Source organism: Bos grunniens, chromosome 11 (assembly GCF_055505025.1).
Source record: "Bos grunniens cultivar Pamir isolate PY7600 chromosome 11, Bosgru_T2T1.0, whole genome shotgun sequence".
Taxonomy (NCBI): domain Eukaryota; kingdom Metazoa; phylum Chordata; class Mammalia; order Artiodactyla; family Bovidae; genus Bos; species Bos grunniens.
Window position 1 is genome coordinate 46,887,890 of NC_141175.1, and position 19,667 is coordinate 46,907,556.

General features: G+C 45.5%; 1 long non-coding RNA gene across 1 annotated transcript in view; it reads right to left on the reverse strand.

The window, feature by feature from the left end:
* LOC147363049 (uncharacterized) overlaps positions 1-19,667 on the reverse strand; it is a 73,286-nt gene that overhangs the window by 9,035 nt on the left and 44,584 nt on the right. The window contains exon 2 of the long non-coding RNA XR_015136735.1: positions 1,751-2,701. This is a non-coding gene — a long non-coding RNA (uncharacterized LOC147363049). The remainder of the gene's footprint in view (positions 1-1,750; positions 2,702-19,667) is intronic.

Here is a 19,667-nt window from a genome sequence, read left to right on the forward strand (position 1 = left end):
GAGAAATGTCTATTTAGATCTTTGGCCCATTTTTTGATTGGGTCATTTATTTTTCTGGAGTTGAGCTGTAGGAGTTGCTTGTATATTTTTGAGATTAGTTGTTTGTCGGTTGCTTCATTTGCTATTATTTTCTCCCATTCTGAAGGCTGTCTTTTCACCTTGCTAATAGTTTCCTTTGATGTGCAGAAGCTTTTAAGTTTAATTAGGTCATACACACTGAGGAAACCAGAAGGGAAAGAGACACGTGTACCCCAATGTTCATCGCAGCACTGTTTATAATAGCCAGGACATGGAAGCAACCTAGATGTCCATCAGCAGATGAATGGATAAGAAAGCTGTGGTACATATACACAATGGAGTATTACTCAGCCATTAAAAAGAATACATTTGAATCAGTTCTAATGAGGTGGATGAAACTGGAGACTATTATACAGAGTGAAGTAAGCCAGAAGGAAAAACATAAATACAGTATACTAACGCATGTATATGGAATTTAGAAAGATGGTAACGATAACCCTGTGTACGAGACAGCAAAAGAGACACTGATGTATAGAACAGTCTTATGGACTCTGTGGGAGAGGGTGGGAAGATTTGGGAGAATGTCATTGAAACATGTGAAATGTCATGTATGAAACGAGATGCCAGTCCAGGTTCAGTGCACGATGCTGGATGCTTGGGGCTGGTGCGCTGGGAAGGCCCAGGGGGATGGTATGGGGAGGTTGGGAGGGAGGAGGGTTCAGGATGGGGAGCATGTGATTTTTTTAAAAAAAAAAAAAAAAAAAAAGGATGGAGGCACTCACAGGGGAAAAGCATCTTCATAGATGACATTGCAAGGCAGCTCTGGTACCTGCTCAGACTAGATGGGTGTGGACAGGGATGCTCAGCATGAAGACAACCTGAGAAGTTATAAGGGCTACACCAAGCTCAGCCATTTTGCCACCTGTGATATTGTAATTTATAATTGTATATTTGATCTTCCCCGCTCATGGCACAGAGCTCCTAAAACCCTGGAGTTTAAGTGAAGAGACTCATACATGTGTCTTTTATGTTAATAACATTTAGAAAGCACCTAAGGATGGGGGCTGGTTTCTAAGGGAAACCAACCAGGTGATTAGAAGAATGGAAATTTCAGTCCCGCCACAGGAGCTCTGGGGAAGAAAGAGGGGCTGGACATTGAGTTTAGTTACCATTGACTTAGTCACTCATGCTATGTAGTGAAGCCTCCAAGAACATCCAGAAGGGTGGGATGCAGAGAACTTCCAGGGAAAGAACACACGGAGGCGCTGGGAGAGTGGCACCCTCAGAGCCAGAAGCTCTGTGCACCTTGCCCACACCTTGCCCTATGCATCTCTCCCATGCGGCTGTCCCTGAGTTACAGTAACCAGCTTACTGTAATTAGATTACAGCAACCAGTAATCTCATCAGTAGCCTTTTTCTGAGTTCTATAAGCCACTCCAGCAAATTAATCAAACCTGGGGAGGGGTCATGGGAACCTCTGGTGTAGAGGCCATAAACCAAAGGCACAAAGAACAACTCGGAGTTGTGCCCTCTGAAGTGAGGGCAGACGTGTGGGACAGAGCCCTTAACCAGCGGCATCTGATGCTGTCTCTGGGTAGATAGTTTCAGAATTGAGTTGAATTGTAGGCACCCAGCTGGTGTGGAGAATTCTTTGGTGGTGGTAAAACACACACACACACACACACGACCATCCAAAGCTCCCTAGCAGGCAGGAAGTTCTCTTAAGGGGTACCTATTATCAGGCTAGTAGCTTCACTCCCTGAATTTCAGTTTCCTTGTCTTTAAGACTGCTGTTTCTGATATCCTCAGATCAGATCAGATCAGATCAGTCGCTCAGTTGTGTCCGACTCTTTGCGACCCCATGAATCGCAGCACGCCAGGCCTCCCTGTCCATCACCAACTCCCGGAGTTCACTGAGACTCACGTCCATTGAGTCAGTGATGCCATCCAGCCATCTCATCCTCTGTCGTCCCCTTCTCCTCCCGCCCCCAATCCCTCCCAGCATCAGAGTCTTTTCCAATGAGTCAACTCTTCGCATGAGGTGGCCAAAGTACTGGAGTTTCAGCTTTAGCATCATTCCTTCCAAAGAAATCCCAGGGCTGATCTCCTTCAGAATGGACTGGTTGGATCTCCTTGCAGTCCAAGGGACTCTCAAGAGTCTTCTCCAACACCACAGTTCAAAGGCATCAATTCTTCGGCTCTCAGCAGTTTTCACAGTCCAACTCTCACATCCATACATGACCAACAGGAAAAACCATAGCCTTGACTAGACGAATCTTTGTTGGCAAAGTAATGTCTCTGCTTTTGAATATGCTATCTAGGTTGGTCATAACTTTCCTTCCAAGGAGTAAGCGTCTTTTAATTTCATGGCTGCAGTCACCATCTGCAGTGGTTTTGGAGCCCCAAAAAATAAAGTCTGACACTGTTTCCACTGTTTCCCCATGAAGTGATGGGACCAGATGCCATGATCTTCGTTTTCTGAATGTTGAGCTTTAAGCCAACTTTTTCACTCTCCACTTTCACTTTCATCAAGAGGCTTTTTAGTTCCTCTTCACTTTCTGCCATAAGGGTGGTGTCATCTGCATATCTGAGGTTATTGATATTTCTCCCGGCAATCTTGATTCCAGCTTGTGTTTCTTCCAGTCCAGCGTTTCTCATGATGTACTCTGCATATAAGTGGAACCTAAAAATAAATGATACAAATGAACTTAAATTTATCAAAGAGAAAGAAACTCACAGACTAGAGAAGGGAGTTACGCTTCCCCTGGGGAAAGGATGTGGGGGAAGGTTAGGGAGTTTGGGATGGACATGTATACACTGCTACATTTAAAACAGATAACCAATAAGGACCTACTGTATAGCACATGAAACACTGCTCAATGTTATGTGATAGCCTGGATGGAGGGGCGTTTGGGAGAGAATAGATACATGTGTATGTATGGCTGAGTCCCTTCACTCTTCACCTGAAACTGTCACAACATTGTTTGATTATCAGCTATACCCCAATACAAAGTAAAAGTTAAAAAAAAAAAAAAAACTTTAAGACTTTGCAAGAAAAGCAAAACAACAAACCAAAAAAAGACTCCATTTGCGCTTCACAGGGTTTTAGGCAAGGTTTAATCCATAGCATGATTTTCTATGTTCTCACAGCTGTTTTTATTCTATTGGGAGTGGATGGGGGCGACACTCAGAAACTTAGCTATAGCCTTGAGAACACAGTTCAGTTATGGGAAAATCATGACATTTATAAGGAAAAAAGCTTATGAGGCAGCCTCTTATGGCCAATGTGGAGTTGAGAGAAAGGAACCCTTCTGGGTTGTTACCATCCTTCCTGTGGGTGTGGAACTGCAGGAGGACAGAGGCCTTCAGACTAGAGAAAAGGAGGGCTCCAGTCACCTAAACTCAGAAGCCATTGTTGAGCCTTCTCCACCCCAGAGGAATCCATCCACTTGGCCTCTTGCTCCCTCCTTCAAAACACCTGGAATCAAACTACTTTTTACTTCTACCTCTATACCAGATCTCTCACATGGATTATTCTAATGCCTTTCTAACTTGCCTCCCTGCTTCTCCTCTTATGGAATGGTCCATTCTTCAGAGTGATTCTTGTTCAGAGAGACACACATCATGCAAACCAACACCCTCCAGCAGGCTGCCCTTACTCCCAGGCAAGTCACCTGAATAGAATCAGTAAGGCCTTCCTTGATCCAGCCATTGCCTCCCAGTACTGCCTCTCTCCCCCTTGCACTGGCTTCCATTCTCTTCTTAGAACATTCTGTTGCTACCTCAGGGACCTCAGGGATTCGGCACTTCTGTTCCCCCTTCCTGGGGCAATCTCCCTCAAGTTCATGTAGCTTTCTCCCTTATTTCAACCAGCTTTCTGCTTGAGTATCACCTCAGATAAATCTTCTCTAATCACAGTCCAAAAAAGACCCTTCCCCATCACTTATATTTTTCCTCCTCAAATCTAGAACTACTAGATATTTTTATGCTTAATTGGATTGTGCCTCAGCAAGAACACAAGCTTCATGGAAGTACACACCTTGATTTAGTGCACCTCTGCATTCCCAGGGCTGAGCATAGAGTGGCACCTAGGAAACGGCAGCTGTTCAATAAATGTCGCCCAAGTACACGAGTAAGAGTCTGTTACTTTAAATGTCCATCAACAGAGGAATGGATAAAGAAGATGTGGTACATAAATACAATGGAATATTACTTAGCCATGAAAAAGAATAAAGAATAAAGTAATGTTATTTACAGCAACATGGATGGATCTAGAGATTATCATACCGAGTGAAGTAAGTCAGAGAAAGACAAATATCACTCATATATGGAATCCAAGTTTTAAAAAAGATACAAGTGAACTTACACAAGTAGACTTACAGATATTGAAAACAAACTTATGGCTACTAAAGGGGAAAAATGGGAGGAGGGATAGAACAGAAACTTGGGATGAACACATACATACACTACTATACGTAAGATAGATAATCAACAAGGACCTACTGGATAGCATAGGGAACTTTACCCAATATTGTGTAATAAGCTCTATGAGAAAAGAATCTAAAAAAGAATGAACATACGTGTGTGTGTGTGTGTGTGTGTAACTAAATCACTTTGCTGTACACCTAAAACTAGCACAACACTGTTAATCAACCATACTCCAATAAAATTAAAATATTTCTTTTAAAACAAGAGTCTGTCAACTATTTGACTCTGTATCACTTGGACAGGACAAAAGGTCAGTAATCACCCAACCATAGACCACTGCAAGGGCTGTGACATATCCCAGAATAAACATGTCCCTTGTCTCTGAAAATAATAACCAGAGACCACCTAGCAGATAAGGGTGCAGAGCAGGACTGCTGCTGCTGCTGCTAAGTCACTTCAGTCGTGTCCGACTCTGTGCAACCCCATAGACGGCAGCCCACCAGGCTCCCCCGTCCCTGTGATTCTCTAGGCAAGAACACTGGAGTGGGTTGCCATTTCCTTCTCCAATGCATGAAAGTGAAAAGTGAAAGTGAAAGTGAAAGTGAAGTCGTTTCCGAGTCTTCGTGACCCCATGGACTGCAGCCTACCAGGCTCCTCCATCCATGGGATTTTCCAGGCAAGAGGGACAGTGGCCTTCAAACAAGTGAGCTTCAGGAGGTCTTGGAAAGGTAGAAATTACTGGACCTAACCCCCAGAGTTTGTTTTGATTCAGTAGTTTGGGGCCTGAGAGTGTGCAGGTCTAACAAGTTCGCAGGTGATGCTAATGATTCTGGTCTGGGGACCTCTTTTTTGAGAACTATAAAAAATTTTTTTGTTTTCATTTCTGCCCAGAGAATCCCAGGGTGGAATTCATCAGAAGAAAGTGAAACATGCTTGCCCCTCATTACATTACTTGGATCCTAATAGCTGATCTTTTTCATAATTTTGTCATCTCTTCTTTCAACATCTACACCCACCTTTGCTAAATAGTACCTTCTATTGACCCCTTTAGCTAAGTTCTTCCAACTCAAGTCTTACCTCCTCTGTGGCACCTTCCATGACTGCACTGGTCTCCCCAATGCCCTTGCCCGTGGAACTTCTCCCACAGTTCAGACACTAGATCTCTTTCTAATTGCTAGTTTTCCTAATGACTTTATACACTTGTCTTACCTCATCTCAAACCAGAAGCAGAAGAGAAAGTCCAAGTTGTGAATCTCCACATTAAGAGCTCAGAACTATGGCAGGACCAAGATTCCACACAGCCTGCTGCTATGTAACCCTACCACCCAGAAATGCCCCCTAGCCTCAGGAACTCACACCCACTGGGAAAGCCTAATGGGTATCTAGTGACTGCCAGGACATGATGTCATCATGGGCCATTAAGATCCCAGATAGACTGGAGACAGAAGAAAGAAACAGCAGAAAATTCACTCTTCACCTGAAGCTTTTAAATCCTGGCCTGCCAGAAATACACCACCCAATGACATACCAAGAGCAGCATTCTCCTTTGTCCTGTCTCCTTGGGCCAACAAAACAGATGTCAAGGCAGAGCATGTGCCATAAACCAGGCAGATGGGGTTCAACCCTGACAGAGACAGGTAGCCAGCCAGGTGTTACACAGCTCTCATTGCTGATGTCTGCATATTAATGTCACCTGGCCCCACTCAACACCAAGTCAGTCAGAATCTCTAGGGGTGACACCCAGGCAGGGCCTTGATATTTTTTTTAAGATGTGGGAGTTGGACCATAAAGAAGGCTGAGCACCAAAGAACTGATGCTTTCAAACTGTGGTGCTGGAGAAGACTCTTGGAAGTCCCTTGGACAGCAAGGAGATCCAGCCAGTCAATCCTAAAGGAAATCAACCCTGAATATTCATTGGAAGGACTGATGCTGAAGCTGAAGCTCCAATACTTTGGCCACCTGATGCAAAGAGCCAACTCATTGGAAAAGACCCTGATGCTGGGAAAGATTGAGGGCAGGAGGAGCAGGGGACTACAGAGAATGAGATGGTTGGATGGCATTACTGTCTCAATGGACATGAGTTTGAGCAAACTACAGAAGATACTGATGGATAGGGAAGTCAGGAGTGTTACCTTACATGGGGATCAGAGTCGAACATGACTTAGCAACTGAGCAACAACTCTGAAAGGACGCCTCAACCCTCTGTGTCTGCCCCTGCAGGGTCACTGTAAGTTAAGAAGGGGTCTGCCTTCCTTAGAAATATGTCACCACTGCTTACAATTCCAAGTCAGATTACAGCCCATGGGCTTCATCACTGGATGGGGCTCTGCATTTCCCTGGCTCTCTAAATAGTGTAAACATCTTCTCCTATCTCTAGAACTTTGAGTGTCATTCTTAACATATTTCTCGAGGTTCTCAGGATCATACATCCATATAGACACCAAAATGCTGCCCTGTTGAACCCTGGTGTCTCCCTTGGCTTTGTCTGACTTACCAGTCAGGACTTCAGAATCATTTTCCGGACAGTCTCCTAACTGGTGCCCTGATACCAGCTCTAATCCCTCCACACAGCTTCAAGAGGATCATTCCAAGATGCAAGAGCAGGGCACACCCTGCTGAGCCCTTCCCTGGCCTGGCACAGAAGGCCTGGCTCATAACCTGTCCCTGAGTCTATCTCAGGCCACTCCTACCCCACAGAACCTCCACTGCCCCCCCTGCCACACACACACACAGCTCTCCAAAGGGCTTGCTCAGTGCCACACCCTGGACCAAGCAACTTCCATGCTTGGGAATAATATATTGGGTCAGCCAAAAAGTTTGGGTTTTTCCATAACCTTTCCATAACCAAATGAATTTTTTGGCTGACCCAATATGTGTGTGTGTGTGTGTGTATGCTTAGCCACTCAATCATGTCCAACTCTTTGTGACCCCATGGACTGAAGCCTGACAGGCTCCTCTGTCCATGGACTTTTTCAGGCAAGAATAGTGCAGTAGGTTGCCATTTCCTACTCCACAGGATCTTCCCAAACCAGGAATTGAGCCCATGTCTCCAGCATTGGCAGGTGGATTCTTTACCACTGTGCCACCTGGGAAGCCCAATCCTATATCCTACATATATATATATATATATATATATATATATATATATATATATATATATTTGGTGACTCAGACAGTTAAGAATCTGCCTGCAATGCAGGAGACTGGGCTCAACCCCTGGGTTGGGAAGATCCCCTGGAGAAGGGAATGGCTACCTATTCCAGTATTCTTGCCTAGAGAATCCCATGAACAGGGGAGCCTGGTGGGTTACAGTCCATGGAGTTGCAAACTCAGACACGACTCGGCGACTTTCACTTTTCACATATATATATATTCCATCTTAACCATTTTTAAATGGTGTACTCTTCATCCACTGGCATTAAGTACATTTATAATGGAGTACAACCACCACCTGGAGAAGGCAATGGCAACCCACTCTAGTACTCTTGCCTGGAACATCCCATGGACGCCCACTCTAGTACTCTTGCCTGGAACATCCCATGGACGGAGGAACCTGGTAGGCTGCCGTCCATGGGGTCACTAGGAGTCAGACACGACTGAGCAACTTCACTTTCACTTTTCATTTTCATGCATTGGCGTAGGAACTGGCAACCCACTCCAGTATTCTTGCCTGGAGAATCCCAGGGACGGGGAGCCTGGTGGGCTGCCGTCTATGGGGTCAAACAGAGTCGGACACGACTGAAGCAACTTAGCAGCAGCAGCAACCATCACCACCATCAATCCACAGAACTGTTCATCTTGCAAAACTGCGACTATACCCATTAAACACTAACTCCCCATCCCCCTCCTCAGACCCTGATAACCACCCTTCTGCTTCCTGTCTTTTTGAATTTACCAACTCCAGGTGGTTTGTGTGAGGGGATCCTCTGCAGCCTGCAGAACCCTCTCAGGCCTCGGTACTGGACATCTCCTCAGCCTGCAATGCCCTCTCCTTTCAGATTCCCTTTCACCCTGTAAGACCCGGTGTTTCTCTTTCTGTGAAGCATCCCTTGACAACTCAGTCAGGCTCATCCCACATGCCCTAACTAGGCATTTCCGGCTGACCTAGCAAAGCCTTCAGTTTGTACACACCAGCAGTCATTTACAAACTCCAAGCTCCGGGATGCAGAGGCCCTGGGCCTTTATTTTCTCACCAAGGCCTCTGTTGGTGCTGGAGAAGACTTGAGAGTCCCTTGTACACCAAGGAGATCAAATCAGTGAATCCTAAAGGAAATCAACCCTCTATATTCACTGGAAGAACTGATGCTGAAGCTCCAATACTTTGGCCACCTGATGTGAAAAGCTGACTCACTGGAAAAAACTCTGATGCTGGGAAAGATTGAAGGCAAAAGGAGAAGTGGGTGACAGAGGATGAGATAGTCAGATAGCATCATTGACTCAGTGGACATGAGTTTGAGCAAACTCTGGGAGGTGGTGAAGGACAGGGAAGCTTAGTGTGCTGCAGTCCATGGGGTCGCAAAGAGTCAGACACGCTTAGGGACTGAACGACATTACTGTTCAGTCTGCCTGAGCAGTTTGCACACAGTCCGCACTGCAGAGCCAGGCTCATTCACGGTGGATGCCCCCTCCCTCTGTCCCTCAGCCCTGTCAATCCAAGACAAGCATGTCCCAGGCTCCACCCAGCTCTCCAAGTGTCTGTTTTTCATTTCATTACATTGGCAAAAGGCAGTTTAGCCACTTCTTAGGAAACCTGGCACACATCCCAGTAGCTTAGATGGCTTCTTCCCTAATAAGTGTGACTGGTGGCCCGAATGTGTCTACTAGCCTGGGTCCTGGTCCCACCAGGGAAGTGCAGACAGGTGCCCGTGATCAACTGACCCTGCCAGGACCAGTACGACATCTCTGCTTAGCACAGCTCAGTGGAGAGCAAGCAAAGGAGAAGAGTCACAGTTGTTAACCCTCTCCAAGTAATCATTATGGTTGTGCCTTTGTCTCCAAACACCCTGTGCGTGGATGCACCAGTGTGGGTGTGTGGGTGGGAATGGTAGGGGGTGGTCTTTGCACTTGAAGGAGGTTATAGTGGAAGATGAAGAGAAGGAAGCAAGAGGAGGGTAAGGAGAAAGAAAGGGGGTCTCCAGCAGGATGGCTGGACAAAGGCAAACCCCAAGCCCATGGCCCTTCAGCCTTCAGGGGTCACAGGAATTAAGAAGGCTGAGGAGGGGCCTGCCTGAGATGTAAGATGACATGCCACAGCAGGGCTGGGTATCAAAAACATAATACTGAGGGAAAAGAAAGTATCACAGAAGAGGAATACATTCTATTTATACACATTTTTAAAAACCAGCAAAAGTAGATGGCATATTGTATTGGAATGCATACGAAGGTGGTAACGCCGTGAAGGAAAACAAAAGAATGATGTGCTGAAATTCAAGTCTCAGGGAAGATTTATTTCTACTCAAGCCCAGTGTGGAAAGCTCAGGGGGACAGGTCTTCATTAAACACCTAGCTAAGAGAAATGCTTGGAGGTTGAAAATATTTCTAGTCACACGCCCCTGATTCTTGCTGGCACAGTGGCCAGTGCTGGCCAACAGAGTGGCCAGAGATAGTCTACATCAGAATTTCTAGCCCAGTGATCCCCAGGCTACCTCTCTGAGAGAGGGGACCACAGGGGACTTCAAAGGTAGCAGTAAGTATCCTAAGAGGTGGGGGGTACTCAAGCATGGTTCTAGGTACATAATACACATTACTTTGCATGTATGCTATACTGAGGTTTTTAAACACACATAGGCAATAATGAACAGCATGAATAAAACAAACCACTTGGTCGTCAAAATCTGAAAAGGAAAAGGTGTCACCTTCTGGAATTTGTGGCACGTACAGCTTGAGCAAATGAAATGAAGCCTCTCTGACCAAGTAATTATGAATGTTCAGCACTTGTGTAGACTGACTGAGCCTCCAGGATAGCAATAGGCAGGTGAATGCCTGGGGACCTGACCAGGAGAGGAAGTGCCCTGTCTCGTGTCCAGGGCTGAGAGCACACAGTGGAGGTGGTGGCCTGTGGAGTGGGCCCAGCTCAGCACCCACCTCCACAGAGTCGTCTCTGTTCCAGAAAGGGAAGTGGTTTTGGAGCCACTAACAAAGGAAAAAAATGCTGTTTCCATTTATAGATGCTTTATTCGTTATAGCCTTTGCTAAGGGTCTGGCATTTCCTTAGAAGTTCCTTCAGAGACTTCCCTAGTGGCCCAGTGGCTAAGACGCCACGCTCCCAATGCAGGGGGCCCAGGTTCGACCCCTGGTCAGGGAACTAGATCCCACATGTCGCAACTAAGACTCAGCACAGCCAAAAAGATAAATAAAATTTTCCTTCAAAGTAAACAGGAAAGGATTTTATCTAAGAAAGGATCCTCTGAACTCTCCGACGTGAGAGTGCTTCAGTGAACAGTTCAGAATGGGCAAGACAGCAAACACGCTCAGCTCCCTGCCTGGGTGGGGCTGGAAAACCTCCCCATGGGCGGTGCCCATCACACTTCTTCTGTTCCTTGGTGCCAGAATGGATTTGCCAGCACAAGCCAGCACAATAACCCATCAGTTTCCACTCACTTGTCACTTGACAAGGGTTTCCTTCCAAGTCTGGTTTCCTTTCCTAACCCCAGAATTCACAGAAGCCGCAGCTCCCTGGTTTGCCCCCTCTGGGAGAATCAAGTTCTCATTGCTTTTGCCCCATTTTGTGCAATTCACTATGCCCTGCTGTAGGACAGTTCTCAGGCTACTGGCCCCTCAGGTTATTCACTTCTCCCTTGCATTATTATTTTCTACTAATAAGAAACCAATAGCCAGCTGTGCCTATGGGCACTTCCTGCAGATTTTTTGCAGGAAAAAGATTGCGCCAGGCCTCCTCCTTCGCTCCTCCACCACCTCCTCCTAGATGGCTGTTGGTTTAAATTATAAAGAGCGATTTCTAAACATTTCTTCTAAAATGACTTTTATTATCATCTTTTTTCTGACTTTTCGAAAAAGAAATTTGTTGTGTAAGTTTCCTATTGCTGCTGTAACCAACTTCCACAGACCTAGAAGATTAAAACAACACAAGTTTACCATCTTAAAGTTTTAGATGTCAGAAGTCCAGAACAGATCTCCTTGGGGTGAAATCAGGGTGTTAGCAGGGCTGAATTCCTTTTCCAGAGGCTCTAGGAGAGAACTTGTTCTCTCGCCTTTTCCAAATTCCAGGAGTCCCTGGCATTTCTGGGCTCCAGGCTCCCTTCCATCTTCGGTAGATGATGGAGCCTTTCTCCCAAGGCGTCTCTCTTCTGCCTTCCTCTCCCACATTTAGAGACCCCTGCGATGACATTGAGCTTCCCAGGTAGTTCAGCGGTAACCAATTCACCTGCCAATGCAGGAGATACACTGGGTTGGGAAGATCCGCTGGAGGAGGAAATGGCAACCCATTCCAGTATTCTGTCTGGGAAATCCTGTGGACAGAGGAGCCTGGTGGGCTATAGTCCATGGGGTTGCAAAGAGTTGGGCATGACTGAGGCAACTGAGCATGCTCGTGATGACATTGGGCCCACTTGGATTATTCCATCAGCTCTCTGCTTCTCCAGGTCAGCTGATTAGCAGTGATGACTTCATCTGCAAACTTAATTCCCTTTTGCCACGTAAGCTAACATGCTCACAGACTAAGGATTAGGATGCGAATATCTCTGGTCACTAATCTTCTACACGTTCATTGTAGAAAATTTAGAAACACAAAAAAGGCACAAAGGAGAATATAGGAACCACTTCTAACCCTACTTCCAGGTGTGCGTGGGGATCAGTTGCTTCAGTTGTGTCTGACTCTTTGTGACCCTATGGATTGTAGCCCACCAGGCTCCTGTGTCCATGGGATTCTCCAGGCAAGAATACTGGAGTGGGTTGCCATGCCCTCCTGCAGGGGATCTTCCCGACTCAGGGATCAAACCTGGGTCTCTTGCATGGCAGGTGAATTCTTTACCACTGAGCCACCAGGGAAGCCCCCACTTCCCAGAGATAACCACAAACAATTTAGTATATATTCATTCAATCCTTTGTTAAATGCGTATGTTTCTTTTTCTTTTTAAACTAGGTTTGATTAATACCATAATTCTACAGATACCTACCTATCTGTATATATATAACATGGTGTTTAGTAATCTTCCTTAATAATACGTAAGTATTCTTATGCTATTTACTATTTGGCTACATTTCATTTTTAATGGCTACCTAGCTTTCCACTATGTGGAAGCACTATAATGTACTTAACTAATTTAATTAATTGTTTATTGTAGGACACATAATTTATCTCTAACTTTTCTTGGTGCCTAGTAGCCCTGTGCTAAACATCTCTGAAGCTACACCTTTGTAAACATTCTTAAGATACATTTCCCAAAGGCACCCCAAATACTGGGTGGTCACATCATTTATCCCCCAAAGCAGGACATTTTCAAGAATAAAAAAGGGTAATCTTAAAACTTAACAGTAACCGATAACTCACAATAAGCCCGAAGGGACCTGGGCATGATACATATCACCAAACTGCCTTCATGAAATGTTGCCGTGGTTTACAGACAACCTGTGGGCAGCGCCCCAGGAATCCTGCTCTAAGCCCTTATCAAAATTTCCAGGCTTCTCTGTGCCCCCAACTCCCAGCCTCCATCTTCCTAAAACTGAAAACCACAGAGGCAAACGTCATCCTCACCCTTGCTGGAGAGGTGGCAATGGCAGAGAGGGGATGGCTACGTCCTCCTTTGCCCTGGTAGCCAATATTTTGACTCTCAGTGAGTCTATTAGAGCTTGTGATCCAGGCCAGACCGGGTTAGCTTCAAGGCAGCGGTGACCAGCCCATCCTCCCTACACACAGGCCTAAGTACAGGCTGAACCAAAGACAAAGCTCCTCACAGGGACTTTCCCAGACCCAGGCAGGTGCCCCTTGTGGAGTGCTGTGACAAGACAGTATTGTCTGAGCAAACTGACCTGCCAAACGTACCTGAGCAGGAGACACTGACCTTGGAGAGCCCAGAGGAAGAGCTTGGAGCTACAGTCAGCCCAAGCTCCCTAACACTGGGAATGTTACAAGGAGCAACTAACACTTTCTCATCAAAAGACTTCTTTTTGGCTAGAACCCTCTGAAACCATCAACTGTCAAGAACACGCCCAAATAAAACAGTCACCAAAACCACAAAAATGAAAAGACTGAATTCACTGTTTCATAACATTCCAGTGGGCCTTTGTTTTGTTTTGGTTATTTTATTTTGGTAGCAGTCATTTGATCTGGCCACCACCCAGGCTATAGAATGCTCTCTGGGAAAAGACCGGGGCCCCTTGCACAGGATTGTGAATGCAAACGCTGAGAAAAGCTATCAAGTCCTCAGGCGTCTTGTTGCGGGCATTTCAGACCTTCTGAGTCAAAGAACCTGATTAAATCAGAAACCTCATCTACCCAGGGGCCACTCAGGAAACTCTTGACTCTTTCTTGTTGACTCACGTGCTGGAAAAGCCAACCCAAATGGGCTGTGATAACAATCTAGTTTGGAGCAGTTTTACTTGTAAGCAACTGGCTCCCTGCCTACAGAGACTATAATGCTTCAAAATCAAGAATAAAAACCTAGTTCCCTCCTCCCTACCCCCAAATAATGTCCCAGGTGATATTTTGTAAACACACCTGCAAACTGTGCCCTGTTTGTTAACCTGGAAATGGAGCAAAACACACCTGGACACTGTGTGCCGTTTGTGAAAGGGGCAAGTGTAAGCCAGCCTGGAGCATGAACTAGCCAACAAGCAGATCTTAAACACTTGGGCATTCTCTCTCTCTGAAAGACTGCTTTTTTTTTTTTTTTTCACCTTTGCATTCTTAATCAGGACATTCAGCTGGACATCTGTGCTGTTTCATATAAGTAAAGGCAGAGCTGTGGAATCATCACTGGCCACAATTTTGGGGCCAACAATTTGGGGAAAGAAAACACTGAGCCAGACAGCAAAGCATGTTGGATTTCTTACATCAAAAGTCAACTTCTCAAGCCTGGTGGAAGATGGAGGAAGAGTAAGATGTGGAGATCATCTTCCTCCCCCACAAATACATCAGAATACAGCTGCATGTGTAACTGTTCCTAGAGAACACCTCCTGAAGGGTGGCAGAAGACCTCAGACTTCCAAAAAGGCAGGACTACCTCCATATAAAGAAGGCTGAGCACCAAAGAATTGGTTTTGGAGGTGTGTTTTGGTGGTCCAGGTGTGTTTTGCTCCATTTCCAGGTTAACAAACCGAGCACAGTTTGCAGGTGTGTTTACAAAATATCACTTGGAACATTATTTGGGGGTTACTTCACTTTCACTTTTCTCTTTCATGCATTGGAGAAGGAAATGGCAACCTACTCCAGTGTTCTTGCCTGGAGAATCCCAGGGACGGGGGACCTGGTGGGCTGCTGTCTATGGGGTTGCACAGAGTCGGACACGACTGAAGCGACTTAGCAGTGCAGCAGCAGCAGCAGGGAGGAGGGAACTAGGTTTTTATTCTTGATTTTGAAGCATTATATTCTCTATAGGCAGGGAGCCAGTTGCTTACAAGTAAAACTGCTCCAAACTAGATTGTTATCACAGCCCGTTTGGGTTGGCTTTTCCAGCACATGAGTCAACAACACACTGTGGAGTTGGAGAAGACTGTCATTGGCTGTAAGGAGATTAAACCCGTCCATCCTAAAGGAAATTAACCATGAATATTCCCTGGAAGGACTGATGCTGAAGATGAAGCTACAATACTTTGGCCACTTAATGCAAAGAACTGACTCATTGGAAAAGACCCTGATGCTGGGAAAGATTGAATGCAGGAGGATAAGGGGACGACAGAGGACGAGATGGTTGGATGGCATCACTGACTCAATGGACATGAGTTTAAGCAAGCTCCAGGAGATGGTGAAGGACAGGGAAGCCTGGCATGCTGCAGTCCACGGGGTCGCAAAGAGTCGGACACAACTGAGTGACTGAACAACAATAATCTCTGTATAAAGTGGTAGGGAAACAGCAATAAGAAAGGAAGAGTTAAAATAAAACCATATGGGTCCTGCTCCTCAGGAAGGGAGTGGTAGGAGGAAGTTTCTGCATGCTCAGAAACCCCTTCTCTGGCAGGGAGGGGAGCTCCAGAATCTCAAAAGGAAATGCAGCAACAGGTGCTCAGAAGGCAAAACAGAGAGAATCCACCACAGAGATCATTCCTGACCAGCACTTCCTACCTGAGAAGCAGTTTGCAGACCTGCCCAGCAACTGAGGTCTGTGTGCTGAGGCTCAGGCTTCGGAGGTTGGATCCCAGGGGGAAGACTGGGGTTGATTGCTGTGAAGATACTCTGAGGGGGCTAGTACAACACAGCCAAGGGAGTCCAGGGAAAAGAAACTGGGCCTGCCAGAGAGGCAAGAGATCATCGTCATGGGACCCTCTAACTCCAAGGACCCTCTAACTGTGTGCTCCCAGACTGCAGGACCTCACCTTCACAAGGTAGGATGAGCTGGCTGCAGTCTTTGACCCCAGAGGTGGGCACACCTGTGGACCTGCTTCTGCCAAGGCTGACATGAGCACCAGAGGTGAGGGGCAAGATGGAACTGGGGCCTGTGACCCCAGAGGTGGGCATGAGGGCAACCACAGCGGCTGCCAAGCTGTGAGCAGGTGCAGGTCACTACCCACACCCTCCTGCAAGCGTAAGCAGGTTGGCTCTTTCTAGCTGCCCACAAATCAGAGCCAGTTCCTCTGGGAGAGGGCACGACCCAACTCAGATTGTAGCATCATCCACTAGACCTCTACTTCTGCAAGCACTCACTGCATATCCCAATTGTGGTTGTCATAACCCTCCCTCTCCCAGCCTGACTGAGCAAGTGAGCCCTAGTAAGCCTCAGCCTTCACCCCATTTTGTCTGGGCAGGGAGCAAATACCAGAGGGTGGCCTACAAGTAGAGGCAGAGCCAAGACCAAAGCAGAGCGTCAAAGGCCGTGTGACCAAAGAAGAGGAAGGGAAGTCACTCCTACAGCCAGAGGGGCAGCAGACAAAATCCCTGCAGTGAACCTGAGACTGTGGACACTGGGGGCAACTGTGGGCCCTGAAAGCAAGCACAAGCTGGACCCAGGCCAGGTCTGAGACTGAACTGACCCCACAGCTCCCACAGCAGGTCGAGAGAGTGTCCTAGAAATATTGAAAGACCTCTGGACAAGGCAGATTGGCTGGAGCACAGTGTGATGACAACTGATGTCATAGGATGATACTGTTCTTACTATCACTCTATGTACATATTTTTGTTTTTTCTTTTTCATTTTGTTCTATTGTTTTCCTTTTTAAAAAATAATCCTTTTTACCTTTACTTACTTTTTCCTTTTTTAATGCTTTATTTTTAAATAAATTCACTTCGTTTCCTATTTCTATACCACCTTTTTGTTATATTGCATTTTGTCCATGTTTCTGGTTTTGTATTTTTGCTACTCTGGTTTTTAGTATTTGTTTTCATTTATGGATTTGTTTATTGATTTGATTGCTCTTTTCTTTTTTGGTTCCCTCTTATTCTTTTCTTGTTTTTTCTTTTTGTGAGTGTGAGTTTCTTTGTGTGTTCCTGTCTGATTAATGTTGCTTTTACCATTTGTTTTGGGATTTCATCTATCTGTTCTTTTTTTGTTTATAGGTTGGTTTGATTTTTTTCCCTATTTCTTTCTTTCTTTTCCCTTCTGGACTGTGAGGCTTGTGGAGTCTTGGTGCTCCAGCAAGGGTTCAGGCCTGAACCTCTGAGGTGGTTCCTCGAATCAGCTCTGATACTTGAATCCAGGGTGCTGAACCACCAGAGAACCCCTGATTGCATGGAATAGCAATTGGTGAGAGCTCTCCCAAAGGCTCAACACTAAGACCTGGCCACACCTAAAGGCAAGCAAGGTCCAATGCCAGATGCCCCATGCCAAACAACTAGCAAAATAGGAACACAGCCCTACCCATTAGCAGACAGGCTGCCCAGTCACACCAAGCTCACAGACACCCCACAAGACACCACTTGGTGTGACATTACCCTTTAGAGAGACAAGATCCAGCTCCACCCACCAGAACACAGAAACCAGTCCCCCCCAACCAAGAAACCTTCACAAGGTACTGGTCCAATCCCACACACTGGGGACAGTCTCCACGAGTAAGAGGAACTATGACCTTGCAGCCTGAGGAAGAAGACCCCAAACACAGTAAATTAAATAAAGTGAAAAGACAGAGAAACATTCAGCAGATGAAGGAGCACGGTAAAAACCCACCAGACCAAACAAATGAAGGAGAAATAGGCAATCTACCTGAAAAAATATTCAGAGTAATGATAGTAAAGATGATCCAAATCTCGGAAATAAAATGGAGGCACAGATAAATAGAATGGAGGCATGGATGAGAAATAGAGAAAAAGAAATTGAGGAAAACAATAGAATGGACAAGACTAGAAATCTCTTCAAGAAAATTAGAGATACCAAGGGAAATTTTCAGGCAAAAATGGGCTCAATAAAGGATAGAAATGGTATGGACCTAACAGAAGCAGAAGATATTAAGAAGAGGTGGCAAGAATACACAGAAGAACTATACAAAAAAAAGATCTTCACGACCCAGATAACCACGATGGTATGATCACTCACCTAGAGTCAGACATCCTGGAATGCGAAGTTAAGTTGGCCTTAGGAAGCATCACTATGAACAAAGTTAGTGGAGGTGATGGAATTCCAGTTGAACTATTTCAAATCCTAAAAGATGATACTGTGAAAGTGCTGCCTTCAATATGCCAGCAAATTTGGAAAACTCAGCAGTGGCCACAGGACTGAAAAGGTCAGTTTTCATTCCAATCCCAAAGAAAGGTAATGCCAAAGAATGCTCAAACTACTACACAATTGCACTCATCTCACATGCTAGCAAAGTAATGCTTAAATTCTCCAAGTCAGGCTTCAACAGTATGTGAACCATGAACTTCCTGATGTTCAAACTGGATTTAGTAAAGGCAGAGGAACCAGAGATTAAATTGCTAACATCTGTTGGATCATCAAAAAAGCAAGAGAGTTCCAGGAAAACTTCTGCTTTATTGCCTATGCCAAAGCCTTTGACTATGCAGATCACAAAAAAACGGTGGAAAATTCTTCAAGAGATGGGAATACCAGACCATTTGACCTGCCTCCTGAGAAATTTGTATGCAGGTCAGGAAGCAACAGAACTGGACATGGAACAACAGACTGGTTCCAAATAGGGAAAGGAGTACATCAAGGCTGTATATTGTCACCCTGCTTATTTAACTTATATGCAGTGTACATCATGCGAAATGCTGGACTGGATGAAGCACAAGCTGAAATCAAGATTGCCGGGAGAAATATCAATAACCTCAGATATGTGGATGACACCAGCCTTATGGCAGAAAGAGAAGAACTAAAGAGGCTCTTGATGAAAGTGAAAGAGGAGTGTGAAAAAGTTGGCTTAAATCTCAACATTCAGAAAACTAAGATCATGGCATCTGATACCATCACTTCATGGGAAATAGATGGGGAAACAGTGGAAACAGTGACAGACTTTATTTTGGGGGGCTCCAAAATCACTGCAGATGGTGACTGCAGCCATGAAACTAAAAGACACTTGCTCTTTGGAAGAAAAATTAAGACCAACCTAGACAGCTTATTAAAAAGGAAAGACATTACTTTGCCAACAAAGGCCCATCTAGTCAAGGCTATGGTTTTTCCAGTAGTCATGTATGGATGTGAGAGTTGGACTATAAAGAAAGCTGAGCATGAAGAATTGATGCTTTTGAAGTGTGGTGTTGGAGAAGACTCTTGAGGGTCCCTTGCAAGGAGATCCAACCAGTCCATCCTAAAGGAAATCAGTCCTGAATATTCATTGGAAAGACTGATGCTGAAGCTGAAACTCCAATACTTTGGCCCACTGATGCAAAGAACTGACTCTTTGGAAAAGACCCTGGTGCTGGGAAAAATTGAAGGCAGGAGGAGAAGGGAATGATAGAGGATGAGATGGTTGGATGACATCACCAACTCAATGGACGTGAGTTTGAGTAAACTCCGGGAGTTGGTGATGAACAGGGAGGCCTGGTATGCTGCAGTCCATGGGGCTGCAAAGAGTCGGACGTGACTGAGCAACTGAACTGAACTGATGGATGAGAAGATACAAGAAACATTTAACAAGGACCTACAAGTACTTTGGAGTAGGAAAATGGCAACCCACTC